Here is a 27137-nt window from a genome sequence, read left to right on the forward strand (position 1 = left end):
ATACACGTTTTTGTTGAAAACTGCTCCTCCAGGTCAGTGGCGTGATCAAGTAGGAAATGAACCACCTTAAATGAGACGTTTCTGGTGATCACTCCGAATCATTCTCGACAATCTCACCTGTCTCCGTCTTGTGCCCAGTGTTTTCAGCCCCTGTGGCACAGATTCTCCAGCCTGTTGCCCGTTAGATTCATTCGGGAGATTTTAAAACCTACCCACACCTGGACCCCATCCTGGACCAGTTAGAATTTCTGGGATGGAATCTGTATTTGTTAAAAGTTCTCTAGGTGACTCTAAATGAAAGTCAACAGCCTCCAAAAACTGCTGTTATATTCATGACTAGCTACTGAGTAGGCTGTCCAGTGTCCAATGACTGATCCAAAAAGTTGAAAGAATCAAGCACGAAGAAAATGCTCCCAGCCAATTGTCAGCATACAGAGAGTTGCTTGGGAACCAGTACAAGAGACACCAGAAAATAGGCCAATGTTGAAGCAAGGGAACCTGAGGGGTGTGACGAATATTAGACGTTAGAATCCGAGAAAATGATTCATAGACTAGGCAAGAGGGCCTGGACCAAGGATGGGCCCTGCAGAGGCTCCTGGAGGCTGGGTTTGGTACATCTGGGAGCCTGCAATGGGCATTTTTTGCTCCACCCAGTCTCTGAGGCTGCTACCATCTACACTCTCACTACCACTATTACCCAAAAAAAATAAAATAAAATCATTTTCTCCTCATAAAAAATTTTATATGGCATAAAATATATAGAAAAAGGAATTCCCGCCACCAGAGGAATTTACTATTCATATTTTGTATTCCGACTTTTTGCAATGCAAATGTAAATATAAGTTTTTATACATTTTTGAAAGTTGCTCCCACTCAATGTGAGGTTTTTTTTCTGTAAGAATGGAATAGTCAGCTATGGTAGACTTTTATATTCTAAAGATTTAATAATTACAGTATCAATAATAGTGACAATAGATAAGATTTATTGAGGTCCAGGGACTGTTAGTGCTTTACCTGTATTATTGGCACATTAAATTATGAATCTATAGTACTGATAAAAATTATCATCTCCGTTTTACATTGAGAAAACAGAAAGTTTAAGTAACTTGTCCAAGGTCACAGAGCTATGGTAATCCAGTAGCCAAGGAGTCCAGAGGCAGGGTCAAGCTCTCACCCTCTGTTCTATAATGCTAATTATTTGTGAGTATTTTGGAAGAGTTTTTGGTTGCAAGAAACAGAAAAACAATTTATGCTAGCATAAGCAAAAAAAAAGATTGGAGATTGAGATCATTAGAGATTAGAAAAAATCCAAGGATGGGGATGTAACTGGGGCTCAGAAACAAATGATAACAAGGGACGCTATACCTCAGGATTCCGCTCTTCTGTCTCCCTCACTTTGTTGACATCTTCCTCTGTCTCCCCAACCATGGGGTTGAAAATACGGCCACCAGCCACTCCCAAGTTTGCATAGGTCCCACCGCTTAAAGAGTCAGCTCCTTCTCTGCAGGTCTCATTTCCACAATTCCACAGAGGAGACTGGTTGGTCCATCTGGCCACGTACTCACCGCTCAACTAACTAACTAGCTGTGGCCATAGAGCAGGATCCCATTACACCAGGAGCAGCACCTATAAATATGTGGTCTGGAAGGGGAGACTCTTGAGCAGATAACTAGGGGTCCATTACTGTGAGTGACGACATGCTCTATAACTAAAGCGCTCTGTAATTTTTCAAAGGCACAAACCTGAAAAACACAAATCCATATCCAAAATCTTTGAAATATAATGTAAGTGCTTCCTGAAATTTCTTGAAGCAGCTAAGAGGAGGAGTAATGTCGTATAATACACATCAAAACTTCTTTAAAAATCCTCACAAAATATTTTTCTTCTTCCTCTGTCCAGTCCCTCTTTTCTCTTAGCTCTGCTCCCATATCCAGACCTGTTTGTTGTTGTTTTGTTTTTTCAAGTGTTTGGGTTTTTTTCTATGCCGAACTTATAGAATCACTCTGGCATTTTGTGGGTATCTGTCATTTTTCTCCACCCACTGCTCTGATCAGCATAGCAGGTATAGGATAATTGAAGATGACCAGGGGGCAAAGCTGTAAATACTTTTTGCCTTACCAAGCCTCGTCTTACTGAAATCATTGCAGTTTCCACAAAGAAGGGGCCATCCCCATGAGGCACCCAAGGTTCCTTCCAGTTCATGCCTCAACACCCACCCCCACTTCCTTCCTGTCTTCCGCTGAGCTGAGGAGAATTCTTTCCAAGGTACTTGAGAGCATTGCCTCTCCATATAGCTGGGGCATCTAGAATTATCCTGAAGCTAAACACTGAGTGACAGGATTCAACTTTACTCCATTCAGGCTCTGTGTCTCATGTGAAGACGTATATTAGTCAGGATTACATTCTCCTGTGAATTACAGAAAACTCAATTTACAGTGGCTTAAATCAATAGAAGTTTCTTTTTTCGTATAACAAGAAATCTGGCCTTAAGGAGGGACTGATGTTGGTTCAGTTGTTCAACTCATCCCAGAATCAGAGGAAATAGGAGGATTGGTGGAAATATGAGAAAGCAGGAGTGAAAGCTGATACCAGGAAGGGTTCTCCAATTGGATGACCAGGACCTGTTCTGGACCTTCAGAAGTGTCCAACTAACAGATAAAAGAAAGGAGCAATTATTCATCTGTCTCCACCCCCATCAGACAAAGGCTGCCCCTGGGATGTCAACAGCACTTGCAGGCTGTGCATGTGTGAGTGCTGAGTGGGTTCCTGGGAGCCCTCTGCCGCGGCATCAGAAAAACCTGGGAGCAGGATGCAAGAAGTACTCAGGCCAGCTTAGGGAACATGCTGTCAAGTTACACTTGCAGGGAGCTGTGAGCAATGACCGGAGTAATAGGTGGGCTGCGAGGCTGTGATGCGGGACTCAAGACCTGTCTCATCAAGCTCAGAACCTTCTGAGTCTGAGGTTTTTACATGCTTGCTGAATTCTGGGAAATTCTCTATTATCCTTTCTTCAAAAATGTCACACCCCCCACCCCCACCCCACACCGTCTACCCCCCTCCATTCTCTCTCTTCTTCCTGGCTTGTTTCTATACCAATGAGGACAGTAATATCCTCCATAATGCTTGATTTTCTTTTATAGATTATTTTTCCTTATCCATTTCTGATTCCTTCAGAACAAGTTCTGCATCCCAGACTTTCTGCATGCTAATTCATTCTTTGTCTATGTCCAGTCTGTCATTCAATTCATTTATGATATTTATTTCAACTAGTATATTTAGAGTTTAGTCCCTGAGCAGTTTATGACCAACCCTGGAAACAAATCCTGGAAGCTGTCTATGACTGGTGCCGGCTGACTCTGGCTGGACCCATGGTGACCAGTGATCAGGCCCTTGCTGGTCTGGATCTGATAACAGCAAACTGAGTTATTTTATGGCTTTCAAGTTTACTCCAAGAGCCTAGGCCAAACTCTGCCATTTGATCCTGATTCCTGAGGGTTACCACAGCCACTTCTTTCTCTGTCTTCCCTCTAATGAGCTCCCTCAACAATGAAAATTCTGGTCATTCCACAAGTTTGTGGTGAAGTCTATGCTTGTTCGAAAGTCTGCTATAAATCACTTCCCTCTGATCTGAATTGGGTGTCTCTGATCCTATAAACTGTGTTCCGTCACACTTTGGGCTTCAGGGGCTCTGGCAGCCGGCCCCTGGCAAACACAAAAGTAGGACCCTTCTCTCTCCTTGTTATTGTAAGGCAGAACAGCGACAAAGCAAACAAACCAAAAAACTTCCCAGCATAGGAATCCCAGCAACTCTTCAGCTTGACATACATATTTTGCAGGACTGATAGATTATAATCAACACTGAAGCCTGTGAAGTCTTATTCTATGACCAAGTCCTACTGACAAATGCTGCAGGCTACATTTCATTTCTGGCATTTATCTGTTTTGAAGTTTTGCCTTTCTAGCACCATTTTAATGCATAGTTACCTGGAACCTGGTCTGATACTCTTTGCAAATTTTTTCTAGTTTCTGGTAGTATGCAGCCTTCGCCAGTGGTTTCAAGAGTCTGCTCGATTCTTTGTCCTACCGAAAGAGCTCAGAGGATGCAGTCTCCATTCATGAATTCAGTACACCAGTCCAAACCACAAATTTCTTCTCCGCTTCGTGAAATGGCTTAATTTTGTTAAGAAATAAGGTGTCTGTCTTGGTCAGTTTGGGCTGCTATGCCAACTTACCATAGACCGGGTGCTTAAACAACAGACATTTATTAGGCACAGTTCTGGAGGTGGGAAGTCTGAGACCAGCATGCCGGTGTGGTCAGATCCTGGTGAGAACCCACTTCCTAGTTTGCAGATGGCTGCCTTCTTACTGTGTCCTCCCACGGTGCCGAGAGCACAGAGAAGAAGCAAGCTCCTTCCTGTCTCTTCTTATAAGGGCACTAATTCTATCATGAAGGTTTCACCTTTGTGACCTAATGACCTCACAAAGATCCCATCTCCAAATACTATCACATTGGAGATTAAGGTTTCAATCTATGAATTTTATTTTATTTATTTATTTTTTTAAATGTTTTCCTATGAGGGAGCTTGGCCCTGGGCTAACATCTGTTGCCAATCTTCCTCTTTTTACTTGAGGAAGATTGTCCCTGAGCTAACATCTGTGCCAACCTTCCCCTATTTTCTATGTGGAACACCACCACAGCATGGCTTGATGAGCAGTATGTAGGTCCACACCCAGGATCTGAACCTGTGAACCCCGGGCAGCCGAAGCGGAGCAAGCAAACCTAACCACTACGCAACCGGGCCAGCCCCCTCAACATATGAATTTTAAAGGGATAGAAACATTCAGTCCATAACAGAGTTCTCGAAATCTGGGTTAAAAAATGCTCAGCCGATAATTTCTAAGATCATCTCTTCAGCTCCTTCTAATTCAGGGAGCTCTTATGCCACCAACTACATGTGACAATTTTGATCCATCCAGACTCAGCACACAATTTGTCCACAGTGGTAACTCTGATCCCAGAGAAATCTCCACATTTTTCTCTCATTTGGGGGTGATACTCAAAGAACCATCACAGATTGTGTCAAATTGGCCCCCCTGCTTCCTTGCTCCATATTTTCAACAGCTGAACAATGGGGAAAGTATTCCGTGGCTGCGTTCTGGTGTAATGATTTTATCCAAGGTACAGCTGTACATTATTCGAGTCCAAAATCCAAGGCATTTGCCCCCAAATGTAAGATGAATTAAACCAGACTGCCTTGCAGATGCCTCCAAGTCTGTCTCAACATGGTGACCCATCCAAGAGAAACAGAGATGTGTCATCAAAAATATCTTAGTGAAAAAAATATTTTCCTGTTTTACTAGAAGCTCTTTACAGTAGAGTGAAGGGATTTGCACAATGCTTCATAGAGCTGAACTTTCTGGAAATCTTCTCCTGGGGCCCTGGAGCCAAACAGTACAGCACAGAGTCCTCCTTAGAAGAAGAGGATGTGGAAGGGAAATGAACGGTTATACTTTAGAATTGCTATCTCTGAAACCATGGAATTCAAAAAGCTCTGTGCACTATCCCCTCGGAGTACTCAGAACTACCAGGCTTATATCATAAAGAAGTCCATGTTGCTGGTGCCATGCCTGAAGAGTCTACTTCTTGAATGCCTTTCCCTTGTTGGCTTCCTTCAGTAACAAGTGGAGAATGATGAAAATATTCTGGGAGGTGGCAAGATGGAAAAACTAATTTGTAATGTTGTTCTTTGAAATGCATTACATGTGTTCACATCTCTCAAACGCCTGTGTCTGTGTTCTTTGTAGGATGAATAATCATCCTGGTTTTGACTAGGACTGAGAGATTTCCTGGAACACAGGGCATTCAGTGCTGAAATCAAGAAAGTATGGGGCCAGCCCAAATGGGTTGGTCAAACTAATTCCATGCCTAAGATGAATAGAGACACTGAAATATCACTAAGAGAAATGTCTTGATTGAGGCATCATATGTTTTTGATGGCCGCACTACATCCCAGAGCATATCTTGTAATTCTTTTCAGAACTCCCCCAGCCCTCTATCCTGCCCCAGTCCTAGTCTTTACCTATCCACATCATCTTTTCCACATCTTCCGGATGTGTGTCAACACTCCCTACTGTTAATTGTGCTCCATCCTGTATTCCAAATAACAATGCCAGAAATAGATGCAGGTTTTCAGTTTTGGCTGCAAGGATCTGGTTGTGAAACACACATATTTATATTTGAGAGGAAAGTGGTAGAGAGAAGAATCCTATGTCCTTTGGCTGGTTTGTGGAGTGAGCTCAGCGCTACACATTCAGATATGAAGTAATTAGAAATAATGAGCCGCTGGGATTACCCCAAGTCTTCCAGGAGATATAGAATGTGCCCCAAGTCATGCTGGCTGCGAAGACTAGGACTCATTATGGATAAAAGTGAGAGAATTAGATTAAACTAATTCATGGGCATATGTCCAAAGATTATTTTAAAAGATGGTAGTGGTGCCACACAAATAATTCATGGCTCCCACAAAGTCATGCCAACATTGTGAAAAGAAACCTGAGTCGCACAGCTCCAATCCAGCTGCCCTGAAGACCTAACAGTGTTATTCTTCTGGTTTGTAGCTGGGAATTCATTTAAAGGCTGGAGAATTTGGTTTCGGCTATTCTTTTCTGCTTAAGTAATGTCATAAGTAATGTCCATCAGATGTAACCCTGTCTGTGTGGATGGCGCCTTCGCTCTAGCAGAGAATCACCAGTCTCAAGAAGAAAATGAAAAGTCTCTTCACCTCTTGGCTTGGTTTCTGCCTCTTGTTGTCTTTTTTTTCTATCACATAAGCATTACATTGGTCTTAATAATTTTTTCTTAAAAGTCCTGGATGTTACCATTATTAAAAAAAAAAGGCACTGTGCTTTCCATTACTCATATTTAAAAAGTAATAATAGCAATAAATTAATGGGAGGCCCATGACAGTGACAGTGCTGCACTACAGAGAGCCCTGAAGCCCAAAGCAGCAGTCCCCAGACCAAGAGGGGGAGAGAGCAGCTACCCTGGCTGGCTGTGGCATGGTTTCTGCCAAGGATTTCTTCTTCTCTGGAAATCACTCATAAGTGTATCATACATGTTTGAAATAGCTTTCTCCAATTTGGAAAACCATAAGCAGCAATAAACAAATGGAATTCTGGTGAAAAATCCTTTATAAGTGTGGTGCATGCTTTTACAAGTGTTTATTCAATGGTCTATTTTGCTCGTGCTTTGGAATAGCGGACTCATTTCTCATCCACACTTCCAGATGTGGTTGGATCCCTCTTCTGTCCACTAACTTGGGTATATTTTTCACTATTAATTATTTTTTTAAAAATCCTCATAAGAAAAGAACCTAATGCTGAAAAGGGAGCCAAAAGTACAATGAAATGAAATCAATCCTAAAAACAAAGGCGTCTCTTCTTTCCAAAAGCATGTGTCCCTCCACAGCCCTGCAGGGTAAACCATGTCAGTGTGGGACAGTGCCATTTCAATGAACTATTTGAATTGTCCAAAACTGAATACATGGATAAAAAGCAACAGCGGTGATGTTGCCAACAGGTTGTGGATACTTAAAACACGATGGCAGTGACATTCCTCAAGTGCGAGGGATAGCTGGGGCCAATAAGCACTAATGCATGGATATGAAGAGGTTGACTGATTAGGGTTACATGATTAAAGAAAAAGGCTGAGTGAATGAACTGCTGTATATAGGGTTTGGCTCATATTTCTTGCAATGAATCTTTTGAGTACTTTTGCCTTCATTCCTAGGGAAGACACTAAATTAAAAGAGAAATTATAAGACATTACTTTTTAAAATTCATGTAAAAGACACTGAGAATAGAAATCGTATTCATGCTTCATTTTCACACACTTGCCATCCAAACATTATGGAAATAAATATATGATTTTTTTTTAAAAAAAGCTACGTTGTGGACGATGCCACAAAGGGCTCAGGTATAGGGCAAGAGAAAAATGATTTGTCTTCGTTACCATCTATCCACACATACTTTTAGTAATCATGAGACATTCTCCTTATAGTTTTGCAAGGAAAATAACAAAACTTGGGGTTTAAGTGTCAGTAACTGGCCTGAGTCCATTTAGTGGCAAAAGTAATTCTTAAGTACTGACATTACATTTCAACAGGGCATGAAAAGACTGGATTTACATTCCTTCTTGGATTAGGTTTTGTTTTTTATATTCACTCTCTTAAGATAATCAAAAGCACGTGTAGCCACATCTTGCCAGCTCCATCAATGGTGGACGGTGGATGGGATGCACAGCAGTGGTAGTGATCCTCAGGGCGAATCTCAGAGATGTCTGATGACATCTGAAGGACCATGTTGCTGCGTCCCCAGCCAAAGGGGATGCTTGTGATTCCTCTTGCACGGTCTTTGAGGTGTCAGTCAGCAAAGCAATGAATGTCAACTGTTCTGAATCCCATCAGTGACTCACTCTGAAACATATATCAGCAGGAGCCTTCAGTTTTAAATAATCACTGCTCTGTGGTCAAACGGGGGAAGACTATCCCAGTCAATTTATGAGGTCTCTGCCTTCAAGTTATGGATGAAAAGAGTTTGTTGCTAGCTGGGGAAAGTTATTTATGACGTGATTGTTAAGGAAGGAATGATAGTCTTACCATTTTTCTCTCTCTCTTTTTTTTTTAACAGACTTTGGGTTTTGATGACTGCTACAGTATTTTTTGCCTATTCTTTACATATTCCTTTTGGCTGTGAGTTTAAACTAGGTTGGATTTCAAGGAGTCCACCTTAATTTGGTGACCAAAGAATCTGTAACCATAGATATTCTGCCTTCATTCTATCTATGCCCCACCCTATCTTCTTTCTACCTTGTCTTATTTTAAATCATGTGGAGAAGGGATTCTAATGGCTGCATGCATCTTTTGAGATGGTTAAACTTTTTCTCATTTCACACCTTAAGGATAAAAGCTCTACATTCGATAATTTTTAAAGGATGAATCCTAATTTGAAAAATATCCAAAGTTAATTCAGATTAAGACGGTTTGCAGAATTAAAAGACTATTTTGTCAATTTCATCCTCTTTTCTTACAAAAGAGAATTTGCTTGCTTTCAGTTGGGAAACTACTGCAGCTCCTAGAGAAGCAGGTTAGATAACGTATATCATTTTACTAGTGGAGAAACAAATGGGGTTTATTTTCCTAACTGAGTTCACCAGATTGCATCATACCCTCTATTTTCTATTCCTGGTTTCTAGTTAGAACCCCATATGGTATTTCTCAAAAGGCAGACAGGTCCCTAACCATTTCCCTCAAGATTACCTGAATGAGGGGATAGGCTAAATGAGAAAAATGAGGATTACTGGGCCCCATCCCTAATCTTCTAAATCAAAATCTTCAATGGTGGCTCTGAGAATCTGAATTTTTAACAAGCTTCCCAGATGATTCTTAAGACCTTAAGTTTTGGGAATGACTGCTATGGGATGTCATAAGAGATTCTAGAGTGGAGACTGGCAGGATTGCTGCTTGCTTACCCCAATGCCAGTTCTCACTCATTCCTCAAGTAATAGAACCCCTGAATCTTAGCCAGGTACATGGCTTCCTAACCACAGGTATGGCAGTTTGACTAAGTCCAGACCATCACAGAGATGTAAGCAGAAGTGCTGTGGGGACCTTAAGAGACAGCTGACACATGCCCTTACTGCTTCTTTCTTCTTCCTTCTTCCTGGCTAGAATCAGCATGCAAGCTTCCAACTTGGAAATGAGGCGACAAACTAATAAGGGCAGAACAGCAAAATAGAAGGAACCTTGAGTCTCTGATGCTCCTGAGCTGATGCTCAGGAGCTCCCAAACATGCTAACTTTACATCTCTTTTACATGATAGAGAAATAAATGTCTGACTGGTTTAATTTGTAAATTACTCATTTTTGTGTTTTGTTTTGGTTTTAGTTGGGAGGTGGGTTGGGGTAGATAGGATATGCAGCTAAACCTAATCCTAAATGATTCAGACACCAGGAGAAATAATCTCCTTTCCCCTCCAGAATCCTATAACCTGCCTATTGCCTATAAGCTGATTTCTTATAAGCAGGCAGGCCGTTGTGGGAGAATGAGGTTCAGAGATGGGTTCCCTCACTCTGGATTCACAGCTTTAGCAGCTCCTAGGTCACCAGAGTAGGAATAAGGGCTGATCAAGTTGTGGGGGGCCCTGCAACCTTGTGCAATCCGTCAGAGTTCATGAAAGAGTATAGTGAGGTGAAAGAGCAAAGACAACGGCAGAGTCAGACTCCTGGGGTCTGGATCTTGGCCCCTCACTAATTTCCCATGTACTCTTTGGCAAGTTATCAAATTCATTCAAACTTCGGTGTCTTGTGCTCTAAAACGAGGATACTTATAAAACCAACCTTGCCTCAGGTTATTATGAGAATTAAATGATATATATAAAGTCTTGTATCAACAATTTCTCTCAATAAATAACTCTCACGAGTGTTATTTTTGGAACCCATAAGAAGAAAAGTGAAACATCAGGAAGCATAGTTATGAAGTTCCCTCTACCACCTACACCACAGCCTGACTTTCTTCCAACTTGGGAAATAAATACTGTAAGAGGGTGAGTTTTGGAGGGAGAGAGATGTTTAAATAGGATTTTGAAGTCTCTACTATTGCAAAGCAAAGAAATCATCGGTAAAGTTCTGTGTTGTTCTTGGGGAAGAAAAGAAAGTAATTCTAGTGAGGATAAGGGAGGGAAATGAGGCAGTGGTGAAATGGTAGTTATGTTATTGACTGGATGATCTCAACCAAGACACTTACACCCTAAGCTGCAGTTTCCTTTTTATTAGGATGGAGATCATATTATCTCCCTACGAGATAATTGGGATGAATAAATGAAATAATCATGTAAACATGCTTTGTAAATTATAAAGAGCTATAGATATGTAGGGTTTTATGATATATTCAGACTCCATGCTACATTCCACGGGGTAGCAGGAACTCTTTAAAGTGGGTTCCTCCGTGCCAATTAACTTATGCTTCTGGAAGAATCTGGGAACAGAAACTTTGGGCATTCTCATCTCCAACTACTGGCTTTCCAAGGCAGTACTGGCCATATTCTTACAGGTAACCACCAGAATAATATGTCAATGCATCTCAAAAATCTGTCAGCTGTACACCCAGCTTAGTTGCTACTTTATCCATTTCATTGTACAAAATTAAAGAGTTTTGTGGGGCTGGCCCCGTGGCCGAGTGGTTAAGTTCGCATGCTCCGCTGCAGGCGGCCCAGTGTTTCGTCAGTTCGAATCCTGGGCGCGGACTTGGCACTGCTCATCAAACCACGCTGAGGCGGCATCCCACATGCCACAACTAGAAGGACCCACAACGAAGAATATACAACTATGTACTGGGGGGCTTTGGGGAGAAAAAGGAAAAAAATAAAAAATCTTTAAAAAAAAATTAAATAGTTTTGAAAGGCTAGTATATTTGAATATTAGGAGGAGATGCAGAAATCTTTTATAAATGTAGCGGACATGCACAGCAGGGGGCTATACTCATTCCATCATGCTTTGAAGCTCTTAGAGAACATCAGGGATCAAAAACACTACCTATCACCTCTGCCCAGTCACAAGAATGAGTTCTTTCCTCAAAGGTAAATGCTGGCTGTTACAAAATATGTATTTATTCACAAGCTTCACACCTGCTTAACTCCTCAGTTGCATTATCTTGTAGGTCTTTATAAATCCTTGTACACATTTCTCTCACATGGATATGCTCTTAGATTCATTTTCAGGTTTCTGGAAGGCAACAACAGTTTTTTATCATACTCTTTTTTTTTTTTTAATGGATAATTTGTGTGTGTGAGGAAGATTGGCCCTGAGCTAACATCTGTCACCAATCTTCCTCTTTTTTTAATTTTATTTTTCCTTTTTCTCCCAAAGCCCACCGGTACATAGTTGTGTATTTTGAGTTGTGGGTCCTTCTAGTTGTGGCATGTGGGACGCTGCCTGACGAGCGGTACCATGTCCGCGCTCAGGATGCGAACCAGCAAAACCCTGGGCCGCTGAAGTGGAGCATGGGAACTTAACCATTCGGCCACAGGGCTGGCCCCTTATCATACTCTTAATTCAACAACCAACCTATCTGGATGTTTAGTACTCTATATGGAGTTTTCAATGAGGTGGATGCCTAGCCGTGACCAGGCCCTGACCTCTCCTTCCTTTTTGAGTCCACTCTGTGTCAAGGCTACATTGGATGCTAAGCTATGGATATAATCATGCTCATGAAGCCCACCCTTCTACAGGAGAATTACTTTATACAAAGACACAAAATATCTTTGATAGGCGTTGGGAAAGCAGAGTGTAATGACGGAGGAAGACTTGAAGAGATAGATTACTTAAAAGCTAAGATAGGAAGGATGGGTAGAAACTGATGCAAAGGCCCTAAGTGTGAAAAGAGTCGATATGGACCCGGATCTGCAAGAAAATCAGCAGATTGGAATGTAGAAGGGAGATGGAGGCGTTCGAGAAGTAAGCAGCAGCCATATCATGCCTGTCCTGTGGAGCATTTAAATGACTTTTGTTTTAATCTAATTGCAATAGGCAGCCACTTAGTTGTTTTAAACAGAGGAATGACCTAACCCCCTCTGCATGTTAAGATGATGCTGCCGGCTGTTGTGGGGATAACCAGTTAGGAGGCCCCTCAGGTGGCTGCTCTGGAAAGAACAGCAGCTTAGACTGGGCTGGAAACAGTAGCATTGGAGAATTTGGGGATCTGCTATCTCTCACCTTGCAGTGAGGGATCTTTCAGTAGAACCGTTTCAGTTCCATGGAGCCTTAGCAGTGAGGGATGAGAATGACTAAGGGAACCTGTATTTGTAAGCAGCACCAGGGTTATCTTACAAACACAATGTTTGAGAAGTCTTATTAGGATTGAACTGTCACTTCTGAATCTTCTTCCTTTTTTTTTTGATAATGGATTCCTCAAAAGATCAGAATCCCCTAGTCTGGGTCTACCCCTGGCCAAGTCTTCTGCAAACTTTCGAAAACATCAGATGTAACTGTAACCAAACTTTTAGTTTAGTCTTAAACAAAAACATGGTGTTCCATAATGAAAAATATAGTTCTTCTAACCAAGGATCAGTAGAGTGTGCACTGTAAGCTTTTCCAATAGTAGTGATGAAATTGTACAAATCCATCCACACATTTTCCTGCCTCATAGCATAAATGTTCAAGAAGGCTAGTGGATATAACTCACAGCCTTCTGTCATGCAACAGAGCAAAATTAACCAAAGCCAAGCCACAAACCACCCTAGCTCCATGTTAATAACGTGGTCAACAGGCTGGATTAATGATACTTAATTAGTTTTTTTCATTAGTGGCAGTGACAAACAAATTGTCCTCCAATGGGCAAAAAATCAAGGAACTCAACCAAAAAGATGTCTAAATTATACTGCTCAACGAAAAAGTAAGCCAAAGAGTAATAAAAATAGTATAATGTAATGCCATGGTCAGATTTGTATTTGCTAGATAACTTTGGGGGCCAGATGGAGACTGACTTAGGGGAGACAGCCTCAGACAAGCACATGCCACACCCAGGTGATGCAGTCTCGCCCACACCCCCTGACTTTGTCCCATCTCAGGAAGAGGCACACGCTTGTCAAGAGAAGAGTCCAGACTTTAGATGCAGACCCTCACTAAATTCCTGACTAAACTGTCGATACTTGCCGCACAAAATTTTTGTCAGGATTAAATGACATAGTGCATATAAAAACTACAGGTAGTAAGAACTCAGCAAATGTTACTTCCCTCTCACCTCTTTTTTGATAAAGTAATATAATATTCTAGACTAGCGATTCTCAATGTAGGTTTTGAGGTTCAATTTTCATCACATGACTAAGGATATTGATTTAAAATACAGATCTATGGGCCCTTCCCTGGCTCTCTGAATCCAAGCGGTGGTGCCTGGGAATCTGCATTTTATCAAACCCCATTTGATTGTGATGCCCACAACTTGAGAACCACCTTCCAGACTAGCAGATACAAACTTAGTGATTCTTCAGCTGTTTGAAAGGCATATGGGTTTGTTCTGTTGTGTTTTTTCTCTTCCCCAGCCATTGATAAATCTCTGAAAGTTTAGGCCCAGGCCTTCCATCAGATAATCCAGCAGAGGCTCGGTTCAATAAACAATGACTAAAGACTTGATTGATCTAACGGCATGCAAATAACATTGTTACGTAAAACTTCTCCTGTCACTGTAAAAATCTTCAAGCCTTACAGTTTATTCACTGCTGTTATTGTCCTACAAATCCTTATTTGAAGTTTGTTTTCGGGGAGAGGTAGCAAATCCCTCGCCGCAAATCCCTAAATCAGAATGAGAAAGTCAGGGTTCCTGGCTCCTGTTTTCAACTCCTTGGCCTTCCACCCCTCACCCCCCACCCCAGTCTTGATATTTTGGGACTAGATATTTTTATCTTGTTTGCTTACTCTTTGCTGTTTTTGAAAACATGCATCTATATCTGGAACTCGGGTCTAGTTTCAGCAATTGTGAGAAGACTATATTTTCATATTTCCTTGTTTTAGTGTGTAAGTCCCTCTCCCAAATATATAAGAATTCCGTGACAAGTAGTGAAAGAAATGGCTCTTTTGCCACTTGCCCTCTTCTCTCCTGGCAAGTGTGACCCAAGGGGTCCATCATTTTGTGAGGAGGCAGATGAACTGCCTGGGTTGTGAATTCCGGTGACCTATGACCCACCTTTGCTTCTCAGAAGCTTTATTATCCTGAATTTATGTAGGGATAAGATGCTGTGTAAATCTCCCCTGAAAGCCCCGTGCAGGCAAAAGAGGAGGATGCTTCAGGTCTGCGAACACGTGCATCATCTGTTTGACTTATATGGGCACCCTAGGGCTTTCATTTGGACCAAAAAGTGGAAGCCGAGCTTTCATTGTAAACAGATGGTGCTGCTAACAAGGAAAGGAAAAACTTCTTCCAGTCATTCTCCCGTACTAGAGACCTGAAGATTTTGTTTTAAAATCAAACAAACAGAACTATCAAACACTCCTTCTCCCCCATACCTCATAGGCTCTAGGTCAAAACACACACACACCCCCTCGCGAGCATACCAAACCTGGTCTCCATTCCTTACTTCTCCCTACTTCCTCGTCCTCTCCCCATGCCAAATTCTACATTCCTTTGGTGTAGATACTATAAATATAAAATGAACAAACTCAATCCCAAATCACAAGGGGGCTTTTCTTTGCATGACCACAACATAAGCATTTGTCCATCATTTGGGGATTTTTATGAAGCCTCTAAGAATGTTCAGAATTCCAGTCTTGCTCAAACAAAGTCTCGCTGGTCAGTGTGATTCAGATGTTGAATCTTGAGACAACTTCGGAATTTCTGGTTAGTAGAAAACATAACCCTGAAGTGTTTCGATGTGAAAGATTTCCATGTTTTTCCCCGCTTCACCTATTTTCTTTCAGGCCAGAAAAAGATATGTGGAAATTCTTATGTTTCCTTTAACATGAGGAATTTGAAGTTGATTGTAATCTCCCTGTCTCTAACCCCTAGAAAGAAGTAGCATTATTATGCTATAATTGGGTCCTTACTTAAATTTCTCCATTAGGTAGCATCTTGTTACATAACCACTTTATGCTTTTAAATCTGAATATCATTGATAACAATCTCCTGACAGATCATAGCTCTGGGGCCTAAGTTTGAAAATGAATCATCTGGACCCCAGAGATGTTCTTCTCGAGCATTCAAGAGGAAGGAGACACCGGAGGCTTATCCCGTCACCTGTGCCTTGGGGAAGGACCACACTCAAACTGCCGGAAAGAGATGAGGATCTCTTTTATTTTTAAAGTTGACCAGAAAAGCAGATTCCATGACCTCCCTAGGTAAACTCTCCACTGTTTCAACAATGTTAGCATTTTCAGAAGAGAGTTAAATCTACCATCACTACTTATTATTAATTTGAAACTCTGTCAAATTATCAATTTGAACTGCTTCGGGCTCTGGAAAACATCTCTCCCCACATCAAGGCCTTTCTGTAGTGCATCTGAAAGCTGAATTACCTGTCTACTTGTGTAAGAAATAGTGAGGAAATAAAATTTCCCATCTGTTTAATGTGGATACCTGCTCTGCCCAACTTCGTATTATGGGGTGCATCAAAAGAGATCACGTGTCAGTCTGCCCAAGTGGAGTATTATTTGTTTCACCACCAAAATAATCATTCTAAAGCTGATTCTGGAAGCAGTCATTTTAAATTTGCTGTATTATAGAAATAATAGGGACTCCTGAACAAAAATACTGTAAATATAAGCCTAAATGACAGATACAAACATTTTGTTCATGAAATAGCATGTAAGTACTCATGCAAGCCATCTAGGTGCTGAGATCTCACAAAGCCCCAGGAAAACAATTTTTCTCCCTGAAGACGAGGGACTCATCTGGAGAGCAACAGCAGAAAGCTAATCCATTGTTTTGTTACAGCAGATGCAGGAACTGAGCGAGCAAGGATGGAGGCAGTGGACTGCATCACAAAAATGTACGAGACACAGGTAGATCAAGGTGATTCAGAAAGTCTGAGTGAGAAAGAGTAAGACAAGACATACTGGGCAAAGGGAATTGAAAATAAAGTAAGGTTATGACCATACTATTAGATAAGGTAGAATTCAAGCCAAGAAATCAATATCAGAAGAAGGGTTTGAGGTTTGTTTTTTTTTTTTTTTTGAGGACGATTAGCCCTGAGCTAACATCTGCTGCCAATCTTCCTCTTTTTGCTGAGGAAGACTGGCCCTGAGCTAACATCCATGCCCATCCTCCTCTACTTTACATGTGGGACGCCTGCCACAGCATGGCTTGATGAGCGGTGCCATGTCCGCACCCGGGATCCGAACCAGCAGACCCCAGGCCTCCGAAGCAGAACATGCGAACCTAACCACTGTGCCACCGGGTCGGCCCCTTGACTTTCTAATACTAAAAAATGAAACTCAAAATGAAGCTGTAACAATTATGGATATATATTCACCAAATAACATAGAAGCCACATTATAAAGCAGAAATTACCCAAGATGCAAGGAGAAATACACAGAAATGAAAATTCTCTCAGTCCATGATAAATCAGGTGAAAATATGAGAAGTATAAAGAAGACATAAATAACATAATTAATAATAAGATATATGTTATTCAACTCTGTATGCTGAAAATACAGGTAGCATTGTTTTTTTGAAGTGACCAAGTAACATACTTGAAAATGGACCATAAATCAGTCCACAAAGAAAAAATCAATTCTAAAAGATAGAAACAGGCAATATTCTTTGATCACAATGCAATAAAGCAAAAAATTATCAAAAATTTCAATTATGAATATCAATGCAAAATTTCTAAATAAAATATTAGTAAATAGCATCTACCAGCATATTAAAAAATATTTATCATGGGGCTGGTCTGGTCGCACATCCGTCAAGTTCTCACACTCTGCTTCTGCAGCCTGGGGTTCGCTGGTTCGGATCCTGTGTACCGACATACGCACTGCTTGTCAAGCCATGCTGTGGCAGGCATCCCACATATAAAGTAGAGGAAGATGGGCACGGATGTTAACTCAGGGCCAATCTTCCTCAGAAAAAAGAGGAGGATTGGTGGCAGATGTTAGCTTAGGGATAATCTTCCTTGAAAAAAAAATTATCATGACTAAGTGGAGTTTATTATAGGAATGCAAAGATAGTTCATTACTAAGAAATTTATTATATTCCATTGAATTAATAGATGTAAGGAGAAAAATTATACGATCATTTCTAAAGATACTAAAAAAAGCATTTGAACAAAAGCCAATAATCATACTTGATCCCAAAAAAGTCCTCAATAAAATAAGAATTAATATTTCCTAAGCATAATAAAATATATCATTTTCAGTCCCAAGCTCATAGCGTGCCTATTGGGGAAACACTGGAGACATTGCCATTAAAATCAAATATAAGACAAGAATGCCCACTATGACTACTGTTATTTAATATGTTATGTACCTAATAGAAATAGAAAAAAGAAACTAAAAGTATAAAAATTGGAAAGCAGAGAATTAACTTTTATTTTTGGATGATATAGGTAGAAATATAAGAGAATTGAGAAATATCTACAAACAACAAAAGAATTTAGTAAGACAGAATGGTACAAAATGAATACACTGTAATTAGTTGATTTTATCCAGTAAGAAGATATAATGAGCTAAGACCCCATTACAATAGTAATAAAAAGATAAAATACCTAGGAATAAATGTAACAATAAATCTGCAAGATATATAGGAAGAAAACTGTAAAATGTTCCTGAAGGACACAAAATAAGATTTGAACAAATGGAAAGATCTACCTTTTTCTTGGCTAGGAAAACTCTACAACATAAAGATATAGATTCTCTATATGTTAATTTTCTAAATTTAATTCTAATAATAAAAATAGTAATAAAGGTATCTATCATTGTTATTATTTATTTACTCTGACATACACATGGAAAAATAAACAAAAAGGAAAACTAGGAAAATCTGAGAGAGTAGAGCAATGAGAGAATTACACCCATGAGATATTAAAATTAAAAGCCTCAGTAATTAAAACAGTGTGGTAGGGGCACTTGAGCTAAGAGATCAACCAAGGAAAGAGAATAGAATGTCCAGAAATAGACCCAACCACATGTATGAATTGCATACATGATTAAAATGGCATCTCAAAACAGTAGGAAAAAAATTACTATCAGAAAGTGATAGTAGGGCAAAGCACAGGCAAAAGAAGCAAAAACAGACAAGAGGGACTACACCAAACTTGAAAAGCTTTGCACATCAAAGGACACAATCCACAGAGTGAAAAACCAACCTTGGAATAGGACAAAGTATTTGCAAATCATATCTCTGATAAAGGGTTAATATCCAGAATACATAAAGAATTCCCACAATTCAAACAACAAAAACTCCTACAACTCCTACAATAAAAAAACCAACCCCATTAAAAAATGGCAAAGAACTTGAACAGACACTTCTCCAAAGATGACATTCAAATGGCCAACAAGCATATGAAAAGATGCTCAACATCATTAGTTATTAGAAAAATGCAAATCAAAACCACAATGAGATATCACCTCATACTCAGCCACTATCAAACAAAAACAAACAAACAAAAAGAAAATAACAAGTGTTTGCAAGCATGTGGCAAACTTGGAACCCATGTGCTCTGTTGATGGGAATGTAAAATAGTGCAGCTGTTATGGAAAACAGTATAGAGGTTCCTCAAAAAATGAAAAATAGACTTACCATATAATGCAGCAATCCCACTTCTGGGCATATATCCAAAAGAATTGAAAGCAGGATTCAAAGAGATATCTGCTCCCCCCATGTTCATAGCCCCGTTATTTACAATAGCCAAGAGGTATAAGCAATCCAAATGACCATCAACAGATGAAGGGATAAAGGAAATGTGGTATACACATACAATGGAATATTATCCAGCCTTAAAAAGGAAGGAAATCCTGTCATATGCTACAACATGGATGAACCTTGAGGATATTATGCTAAGTGAAATAAATCGGTCACAGAAAGACAAACACTGTATGATTCCACTTATATGAGGTATCTAGAGCAGTCAAATTCCTAGAAACACAAAGTAGAATGGTAGTTGCCAGGGAATGGGGGGAGGGGGAAATAGGGAGTTGTTGTTCAGTGGGCATAGAGCTTTGCAAGATGAAAAATTTCTAGAGATCTGTTGCACAACAACGTGAATATGCTTGACACTTCTGAACTATATACTTAAAAGTGGCTGAGATGGTAAATTTTATGTTTTGTGTTTTTTACCACAATTAAAAATTTTTTAAATTATTTTTTTTAAAGTGGTAGTGGGGAAACTGGATCATTAACTGGAACAAAATAAAGCAGGATCCATCCCTTAATACCTTATAAACTGAATCAGGATAAAATATAAATGGACCAAATATTTCAGTGTCAAAAAGTAAAATCACAAGTATATGATATTGGAAAGGACTTTCTACATACTTTCTCTGACTACATAAAAATTAGAAACTTTTGCACATCACAGGATACCATAAACCAAGTCAAAAGCCAAATGAGAAGATAATCTGTAGCTTATAGCACAAAGAAATAGTCTTCTTAACATATATGGAGTTTCAAGAAATCTATAAAGAAAAAGACTAGGAACTCAACAGAATATGGGCAAAGTATATAAAGAGAGGCCACAACAAAGGAAATGGAATTGAGTCTTAAACATATGAAAAAGTTGCTCAACCTCACTCAAAATCAGAGAAATGCAAGTAAAAACTATCTTGAGACATCATTTTTCACCTATCAGATTGTCAATTACCCAGAAGTTTGATTACGTACTCTATAGGCAAGGCCGTGGGGAAACAGCATTATTCAACATTGTTAGTGGGAGTGTCAACTGGTTTAGCTCTTTGAAGGGCAATTTGGCTGTATCTATCAAAATTATAAATACATAATCCAGTAATCCCCTTGTGGGAATTAATACCAGAGATACACCTGCACAAGTGTAAAGGGTCATATGTGGAAGTTTGTAACATTGTTTAATAGCAAAATATTAGAAACAACTCAAATGTCTATTGGTGGGGTCTTGATTAAATAAATTGTGGCCCATTTATCCCAGGGAATGCTGTGCAACATTGAACATGAACATGTTTTATGCTCTGATATGTATATGTATCACGTCTCTCCTCTTTTCAAGACCCTCCCATGGCTGCCCATTGCTCTTAGAGTAAAAGCCAAAATCCTTACACTGACTTACAAGATTCGACATGAGCTGGTCCTCTCTTGCCTCTCTGATCTCCTATGACACTCAACCTCACTTTCTCTGCTCCAGCTACACTGGCCTCTCTGCAGTTCCTCGTATGTGTTAGTCATTGTCCCACTTCAGGGCCTTTGCAATGGCTGTTCTCTCGGCCTGGAACACCATACTCCCCAAATAATCCCAAAGCTTACTCCCTCACCGCCATGAAGTCTTTGCTTACATGTCACTTTCTCAATAAGGCCACCTCTGACTACTCCATTTAAAACTAAAATCTCCTCCCCAACATTCCCGGTCCCCATTATCTTGCTCTATTTTTTCAATTACTCCTATTACAGTCTAACACAAAACATAATTTTCTTATTTATGATGTTTATTGTCTGCTTTATGTGCTTCCCTCCCCAAGGTTTAAATGCTACAGGGCAGAACTTTTTGCCAGTTTGTCCATTTCTGTATCTGTAGCACATAGAACAGTACTTGGCATATAGTAGGTGCTTAATAAGTGTTTGTTTCCAAATTAATGAACCATTGAACATATGATATAGAAAAGATCCTACAGGATATTTAAACGAAGGAGTAAGATAATGGACAGTAATTGTCCTGGATATAGTATTTTTAAGAAATAAAGAAAGAAGAGTTAAGAATTTATATTTGCAGGTTTGTGCGTAAAGAAACCTGGAAGACTACAGAAAACATTGATAAATGGTTACCTGCGAGGATATGTATGGACTGGACATAGGGAAACTGTGGTAGGAAGGAAACTGCAGTGTGTATAGCTTTATTTAAATTATATGAATGTATCACTTATGAAAACATTGACCTATAGCCACACACACAAGCTGACATATGGCTCCCAGACAGAAAGTTACTAATTCAGTAGTTCTGAGCAGGGCCCAGGGAATCTGCATTTTCAACAAGTTCCCCTTCCCCCTCTTCTGAGACAGGTGCTCTACAGACCACACACACTGAGAGCATGGTCACCACTCCCTCTCCTGACCCCAGAAACTCTCCGGAACATTCAGCATTGGGTTAGTTCTCAATTGGAACACAAGCCAATAGGCAGAGCATAGAAACGAAAGGTGGGGTTTCCAGAAACATTTGGCACCACTAATAGCTGCAACCCAAAAGGTAGCCTCCTGGGGTATAGGATATGGAAGGACAGCAGAAATTTCATCTATCCCTTCAGTCTCATCCACACACCCACACATGACCACCGAAAGGGGTGCCATCTTTGACGAGGTTATTTACACATGTTGGATGTTACAACGAAATTTCGGACTTCCAAAATGTTCACAGTTTTAGCAAGGCAGTCGAAGGGGCTGCTCAGGTTGCTGTGCTCATGGTGAACACATACTGAACCTCCCCCACACCCCAATTTGTCCTTCTGCTTTTGCCTGGGCATTTTAATCAAAAACATATTTCTCCTAATGCCCAGAGGAAAGACTATTCTAACACCCCTTCCTGGAGATGAGAAAGGTGGTTAGGACCTGAATTGTTTCTTAGTGAGACGCACCCAACAAGGCCACTCTGCTTTACTGTGATGCCTTTCAGAGGAACAAAAGTATTTGACTCTGTTATTCAGTGACTCTAGTAAAACTCTACAAATGAAGTGTAGAGGAAGAAAACTAAAGGACCTAATGACATACAGGGACTAAACCTACTAATCCCAGAATATTTTCAGTTTGAAAAGTAATCTCATGCTTACTAACTTTACATTGATTCCCAAAGGAGAGAGGAATTTTAATAAGGGAGAAAGAAATTCACTATTTTATGATCCATCACTTCCTCAGCATAATAAAAATAAACTAAGAAGGATACACGCCAAACTCTCAACATTTTATTTTCACTTCAAAAAACATTTTTTGCCCTATCTCTATCCGGACCTCTCAAGATGATTCTCTTTCTGGAACAGACCTTCTGATAGAGTTTCTAATTGACTTCAAGACTCTATCATGCCATTGACGTTTTATACGCTACATTAAAATTCATAGCTTCGTGGGTCCCCTACAAATTTCTTCCTTAAATTTCCAAATGCAATCCTGGGTTTCTGTTTCCCAGATTGACCCATGATAAGCTGTTCTGTGATTCGACGATGAGAAACAATGGAAGTGGTGAAATCATCTTTAAAACTGTTTAAAAATTAGGCCTTGTCTGCCAATCAGTTATAGCTGGGAAGTAACTAGGTCTTTATTAAAGGGTTGGTTTTGTTTCTTCTATTGTTTCTCCATAACATCTGTCTGTGTGGTAACTGAGTCACTATGACATAATGCTGCAGAGGCTGTAGGACACCAGACCCATGCACATATTCCTCTCGCAGTGAGTCGCAATCTTGGGTCTGTTCCCTAGATGTTGGTGGAAAGACTTGATTAATGGCGGGCTTGTTCAACATAAAAAAGAACAAAAACCAGATTTACTTTTGGCATTCCCCTTCCTAAGGGCTTCATGTGTAATGTAGTAATTAATTTTTAGCTTTGCAATAAGGCAGCATCAGAGAAGCAATTTAATTCGCAGATGGAGAGCGTCACTGAAAGATACCCCCTGCGTGGAAGGGTATATAAGGAAGCTCCAGAGGGAAATGGATTTCTTTTATAATGAATACAAATTCGCTACTAGTTACCACTTGGATTTCCCCCCAAGGTGTCTTGAGAGACAGCATGTTGACTAAACGCACAGAGGTCTTTAGGAAATGCTTCAATCCACACTTGAACGGGCTTTAGAAACCGTGGGTGGAACTTGCTCATTACCTTCTCCATGGGTGACTGCAAGCCCCGGACAAAGTAAGAGCCTTTTCTAAGTGTACTAGGGGCTGGGAGTAAGGGGAGATGGACCGCCCGCCGGCCCCTCTCAGTGTTATTTCTGGAAGTTAGCAGCATTCCTCCCCAGGACACACCCTCTCCCCCTCCCCAGCAGCCCCCTCTCTGACACACACCGCGCACACGCGGCTCCCTGGCGAGACGCAGCGCACTGGCGGCTGCAGCCGGACTGTCGAGACGCAGCCTGCTCGCGGCTGCCTCGCCGCCAGGAGGCTTCCAGGGACCCGAGGACGCGAAGACGTCTTCATTGCAGCCTGCAAGGGGCCGGGCTTTTGGCAGCTCGGCGGCCCGTTCATTTTCTCTGTTGTATCCTGCAAACTAGACCGAACTCGGAGCCCTGAAGTTGCAAGCTAGGAATCGCTGAGATCTGAAGGACCCCCGAGAGGAGCTTCTTTAGGGGCAAGAGGGGTTTTCCTGCTCAACTGGTAAGTGAGAGCATTTATATATGTAGGGCTGCAGGAAAGAACGCTTTGCAGCGTTTCCCGGCAGTAGCATGCAGATACTTCTGTGGAACGTACAGTTCTCGGGGTTTACTTGCAGTGAGCTCAGAAGACGGTCTTCCGCCACGGTTTGCCTAATCCCCACCTCGGACCGCTCTTAGGGGGCGGGGGGGGGGGGGGGCGCGGTGGTGAGTCCTGCTCCGCGCGGCTTCTCTGTTGTTAGAGTTGGGCTGGGGGAGGGGAGAGAGGCGTGAGGTTGAATCCCCCTCCCTTTTTTTTTCCCATTAAAAAGTGATACTTTGAGAGGTGCTTCGCTTTCAGGCGTTTAAATATCTGCAGCGGATGCGCCAGGTTTGTTTGTATTCTTTCTAATTTCTTGGTAATCTGCTCCATGCCTGGTTGAAGTAGAAGGAAACTTTCACGGAGCGAGCAATCTCTGCCAGCCTAACTGCTGCTCGGTTGCTGAATGAACTTTAGCTGGAAACACTTTAACGGAAGGTTTTGGTGATTTTACCCAGGAGAAATCTGGGCGTTTTCACACCTGTTGCTCTTCGTTTGCCCCAAAGTTGTCTGTTTGTCTTGGGTTTCACTTGATGGCATTCCTTTGTCTAACAAAATCGAATGCTATCGTTCTCATTCCCTTGTTCTCCTCTAAGCCCTTTGGACCAGTCCTGTCTTCGTTAGCATTCAGTTGGCTGCGGTTCTCAGGGAACAAGTGGCAGGCAGAATACAATAGGGAAAAATGCATTCCTGATGACTCCTCTACCATGGAAAGACTGAACTGAAAAACTGACAATTCTCCATTAGTTTTAATGGAAAGCATTGCCGTCACTGCTCTATAAATATTCAGTTTTTGTGAATTCTTGATATTAGCTAATCCAGTGGTAACCAGCATGACTTTTAAAGAGATTTCTCCCAAGCTACCAGCGTTACAAGCATAAAGACCCTGACACCTGAGCCCTAGGGATGCTGAAGTCACCTCTCACTTGACAGGCACGTAGGCTGTTGATGAAAGAGAGGGGTGATGTGGTGTGTGACAAGGGCGAGGGAGGAGAAGCGCCTGAGAAGGGGGCTGAAGTTTGTTTTCAACTTTCTGATGATGAGGAAAATCATCAGGATAAATACAGTTTAACATCCTGGTAGGTTAAGTTGAATTCTTGTCCACATGATGATAAAGACTTTCAATAGCTCTTCTCACACTTGCAAGTGGAGCTCAGTGGAATGCTTGTTTATTTCTGTTGCTGATGAATCCATGGGAAATCTCTGCTGAACCCAGCAATTTACAAGTCCTAGCTTATAACTGCCCACATAATGGCAAACAGGTTATTTTCAGTAACCTAAGAGTCTTGCATTTTCTCTGACCATTGTTTTAGAGGTTACATGAAGATAGTTTGAGCATGCATTTGAGCTTTCCCCTCACCCCCAACTGAAACGGAAAGTTATCCTTGGGTGTCTGATGAAAAAGATAATTGCCAGATATGTTACCAGGCTATAAAATAACATGTTTCTGAAAAGATTACAGCTACTAGACATTAGTGTCGCCAGCTACTATATAATCTTTCATTGTTCCTTCAGGAAGGAGACCCACCTTGATCAACACTGTTTTCATTTGTTTGTTTGTTTGTTCTGTGATCCTGCTGGGTCTTTTTTCCTTTTTGCTATTGGAAATCTCCCTTCACTTAGGTGAAATCACAGACTAGAATTAGCAGCAATGATTGCTTTCTAGGGCTAAAATTAGAACAGTCCACAGGGCTGTCCAGGCATATCCTTCTTGTCTCATAGAAGATTCTGCAGTCTCCCTTCAAACTCCCACTTTAGCAATTATTGGAAGATGATGCTTACGTACTCTTGAAAATAGCATTTTTATTTGGACAGGTTTTTCCCTTAAGCTTTAATCATACTTTATCAATGCATGTTGAACTTTGGTTCTCTGAGGTGCCTACAGGCACACCTAATACGTTTACCATCCCTTCAAAGTCTATACACTTAACTCTTTGAACAGTTCCTTTTAAAAAAATAAACAAAAGTTCCAGTGGCACTTGCAGAATACAAGACTGGGTCCTCTGATGTGATGGCAGATGGCAGTCGCTTGAGCTTTGTTTATGCCCAGGATAAGCTCGGTGTCACTTAAATTAATCATGAATTGAATAATTGATTTCTGACACCTTGGGCTGCTCTTAATCTCCAGCTATAAATTTAAAGATCAGTTACTGTTGAGATCTAATTCACTTGGAAACCCTTTCAAAGCCTGTCAAACGATTTTACAGCTGGTCAAATCTAAGTCACAGTATACATTATGAAATGCAATGACATATACACGTCAGGCTCTCCTGGCTTTCCCATTTCAATGACGGGCTTCAGTGACCTTCCCATTTGTTGGTCAGCTCCAAAGATGGTGGGGCTGATGGATACAATGGGTTTCTGTAAATGTAATTAAACGTGTCTCTGCCAGCTGCCTGTGGTATTCGTGAATGTTTTCATAAGAAAAGCTGTTCTTCGGCTTTATCTGCCCACTGTGGTTTGTGGCATGTTGTGCTATTCTGCAGCCGGTGCAGTTTTTTCCTGAATGATTGAGCTATGATGTCATGTGCTATCTCAGCGCGGAACCCTTTCAGGGCTTTGCTGGGGTCTGTGTGCCTGAGCGAAGGGAGTGGAAGCTCCCTCTGAGCACTCTTGGTAGCGACTCCCCGTCTACTCCAGCACATTCCATTGCCTGGAGACGAAAGCCACCAAATGATTTGCGGTCAGAGTGATTTGGGGCTGGTTAGAGATGATTTAAAAGGAAGGTTATGGGCATATGAAGTGTAGGGTAAAGAAAATATATTTTACTACTTTATTGAGACCACATGGCTCCAACTTGAACTTTTTTTTTAACGTGGAAATTGCTGGCTGAACTGGCTCACAGTGTTTTTTTCCTTTTTATTACTTAGAGCAAGAACTATACTTTCTATTTATTGTAGGCTTGACCTCACCATTATTTCTGAAATTTGAAACATTTTTTCTGTTTAAGAAAATGGGGAAGAGTAGGATTTCTCTGTTGTGCTCCTCAAGAGCCAAAGACTATGGTAGGAGAAGAGACTCAACCATCTCCAATAAGTGAGAG

General features: G+C 40.9%; 1 protein-coding gene across 8 annotated transcripts in view; it reads left to right on the forward strand.

Annotated features, from left to right (window-relative positions):
* The window catches only part of PALLD (palladin, cytoskeletal associated protein), a 383115-nt gene that overhangs the window by 98770 nt on the left and 257208 nt on the right, over positions 1-27137 (forward strand). The window contains exon 1 of one of the 8 annotated variants that reach the window (XM_070505043.1): positions 23383-24019. The exons of 6 other annotated variants lie outside the window; for them this stretch is intronic. The gene's annotated coding sequence lies outside the window, so the exon portion shown is untranslated. Of the gene's footprint in view, positions 1-23382; positions 24020-27137 lie in introns of those variants that run through there. One more of the 8 variants, XM_070505042.1, reaches the window with a different exon arrangement.

The sequence above is a fragment of the Equus asinus genome, chromosome 3, assembly GCF_041296235.1.
Source record: "Equus asinus isolate D_3611 breed Donkey chromosome 3, EquAss-T2T_v2, whole genome shotgun sequence".
Taxonomy (NCBI): Eukaryota; Metazoa; Chordata; class Mammalia; order Perissodactyla; family Equidae; genus Equus; species Equus asinus.